The sequence below is a fragment of the Zea mays genome, chromosome 2 (genome assembly GCF_902167145.1).
Source record: "Zea mays cultivar B73 chromosome 2, Zm-B73-REFERENCE-NAM-5.0, whole genome shotgun sequence".
Classification (NCBI taxonomy): domain Eukaryota; kingdom Viridiplantae; phylum Streptophyta; class Magnoliopsida; order Poales; family Poaceae; genus Zea; species Zea mays.
Genome location: NC_050097.1, coordinates 219,923,514 through 219,926,763, shown reverse-complemented (window position 1 = coordinate 219,926,763; position 3,250 = coordinate 219,923,514).

Sequence of the window (3,250 nt, the reverse complement as noted above, 5' to 3'; positions counted from 1 at the left end):
AAGGTCCGCGTCGGCGGCGTCGCGTTTCGCTTGCGACTTCTTCTTGCCTTTCTTCTTGGCGCCGCGCGGAGTAGACGCCTCGGGAGCCTCTTCCGACGGGCGGCCCTGGGGCTGCTTGTCCTTTCGGAAGATGGCCTCGACCGCCTCCTGGCCAGAGGCGAACTTGGTGGCGATGTCCATCAGCTCGCTCGCCCTGGTGGGGGTCTTGCGACCCAACTTGCTCACCAGGTCGCGGCAGGTGGTGCCGGCAAGGAACGCGCCGATGACATCTGAGTCGGTGATGTTGGGCAGCTCAGTGCGCTGCTTCGAGAATTGCCGGATGTAGTCCCGAAGAGACTCTCCCGGCTGTTGCCGGCAGCTTCGGAGGTCCCAGGAATTCCCGGGGCGCACGTACGTGCCCTGGAAATTGCCGGCGAAGGCTTGGACCAAATCATCCCAGTTGGAGATCTGCCCCGGAGGCAGGTGCTCCAACCAGGCGTGAGCAGTATCGGAGAGGAACAGGGGGAGGTTGCGGATGATGAGGTTGTCGTCGTCCGTTCCACCCAGTTGGCAGGCCAGGCGGTAGTCCGCGAGCCACAGTTCCGGTCTCGTTTCCCCCGAGTACTTTGTGATAGTAGTCGGGGGTCGGAACCGGGCCGGGAACGGCGCCCGTCGGATGGCCCGACTGAAGGCCTGTGGACCGGGTGGTTCGGGTGAGGGACTCCGATCCTCCCCGCTATCGTAGCGTCCCCCACGCCTGGGGTGGTAGCCTCGGCGCACCCTTTCGTCGAGGTGGGCCCGACGGTCGCGACGATGGTGCTCGTTGCCGAGGTGGCCCGGGGCCACAGGCGCGGTGTTGCGCGTGCGCCCGGTGTAGACCGAGGCTTCCCGCATGAATCGGGAAGTCGCGGCATGAGGTTCCGAGGGGTATCCCTGCCTTCGGGAGGCAGAGCTCTCGGCCCGTCGGGCCGCAGCGCCTTCCAGAAGATTCTTGAGCTCTCCCTGGATTCGCCGACCCTCGGTGGTTGATGGCTCCGGCATCGCGCGGAGGAGCATCGCTGCGGCTGCCAGGTTCTGACCAACCCCGCTGGATGCGGGTGGCGGCCTGACCCTGACATCGTTGGCGACGCGGTGCTGGAAACCCTGGGGCAGGTGACGTATTTCTCCGGCCGGGGGTTGGCCCGCCCATACCTGCCCGACGTCCCGGCGGATCGACTCGAGCGCTCCTGCTCCCTCGTCGAGCCTGGCCTGCGCCCCGCGGACTTGCTCGAGCTGTGGGTCGTGACCCCCCGCCGGAACGGGGACCACAGCTAGCTCCCGCGGGATGTCAGCGCGAGGCACCGGCCTAGGGAGATCACCGTCCTCTAGCATGCCGAGATGGTTGCCTTCGGAGGGATCCCCTAGCTCGACGTGGAAACATTCGCGGCTTGGGCCGCAGTCCTCGTCGCCAAGGCTGCGGCTACCGTCGGAACAGTCGGAGAGGCAGTAGTCACATGCGGTCATAAAGTCCCGCATGACACTGGGGTTGCCAAATCCAGAGAAATCCCAGCAGATGCTGGGGTCGTCATCTTCCTCGGACCCAGAGGGCCCGTAGGTCGAGACGTCCGTCAATCGGTCCCAAGGCGACCGCATACGAAACCCCAGAGGGGTTGCACTCGCCTCAACGAGAGTGCCCGCCAAAGCGAGGTCGCTAGGCGGGTTGAGGTCGAGTCGAAATGACGTAGGGTGGGAATCAGTCAGTACCTTTTGGTCGACGAGGAGCGACATAGTCACGTCGGGGACTGATCGTGCCGTAGTCTTAGGTACGAGGGCGACGTCCTGCAGGCCCTCCGCGAGTGTGCTGGCGTCGTCCACTTGCTCGGGATTGGCGTGTCGCGGGGGGGCGGCGCTCGCCTTCGTCTCAAACGCGAGGTCGACGCCCGACGCGCCCCCCGTTGGTGCGCTGGGGGCGTCGATTCGCTCGACAGCCGACGAAGCGCGGCCTCCCGCTTGGCCTTGGTTGCCCCGCCTCCTCCTCCGTTGGCGGGGGAGAGGACGGGGCGAGCTCGAATGTCGTTCTTCCACCACGCGGGGAAGATGTCGTCGATTCCGCCGCCGGCGGGCGGGTTGTCGGCCGCCATTGTCGTTGTCGCGCGGCGGTGGAAGGAGTATCATGTCGTAGCTGCCGTCGAGGGACATGAACTCAAGACTCCCGAAACGGAGCACCGTCCCGGGTTGGAGAGGTTGTCAGAGACTGCCCATCTGGAGCTTGACGGGAAGCTGCTCATCAACACGCAGCAGGCCCCTACCTGGCGCGCCAACTGTCGGCGTTTCGAGACCGGGGGGTCCCTAAGCCGACGAGTGAGTGCCGCGTGCCCCAGCCCAGATGGGTCGAGCGCGTGGGCGAGCGCGAAGGGGGGAAGCGAGGTGGCCGGAGACGGGCGTGAGAGAGGTGGAAATCCCGCGGCCTTCGTGTTCGTTCCGCGCCCAGGTCAGGTGCGCTTGCAGTAGGGGGTTACAAGCGTCCACGCGGGTGAGGGAAGCGAGCGGCCCCAAGAGAGCGCCTGTCCCGTCCTCGTCCCCGCGCGGCCAACCTTCTCTAAGAAGGCCCTGGTCCTTCCTTTTATAGGCGTAAGGAGAGGATCCAGGTGTACAATGGGGGTGTAGCAGAGTGCTACGTGTCTAGCGGGGGGAGAGCTAGCGCCCTAAGTACATGCCAATGTGGCAGCCGGAGAGGTCTTGGCACCCTGCTGGTGTGATGTCGTGGCTGTCGGAGGAGCAACGGAGCCTGGCGGAGGGACAGCTGTCGGAGCGGTTGGGTCCTTGCTGATGTCCCCCTGCTTCCGTAAGGGAGCTGAGAGCCGCAGTCGTCACAGGGCTAGCGGGGCGCCATCATTGCCTATCTGGCGGAGCTAGCCAGATGGGACACCGGTCTTGTTCTCTGTGGCCCGAGTTGGCTCGGGGTAGGGTGATGATGGCGCTTCCTGTTGACGTGGCGGGCCTGTGCCCTAGGTCGGGCGACGTGGAGGCTCCTCCGAAGCCGAGGTCGAGTCTGTCTTCCACGGCCGAGGCCGAGTCCGAGCCCCTGGGTCGGGCGAGGCGGAGGTCGTCGGCAGAGGCCAGGGCGGTGTCCGTGCCCTGGGGTCGGGCGAAGCGGAGTTCGTCGTCTTCCAGGTCTTAGCCCGAGTCCGAGCCCTGGGTCGGGCGGAGCGAAGTTCGCCGTCTTCCGGGGCTGAGCCCGAGTCCGAGCCCTGGGTCGGGCGGAGCGGAGTTCGCCGTCTTCCGGGGCTGA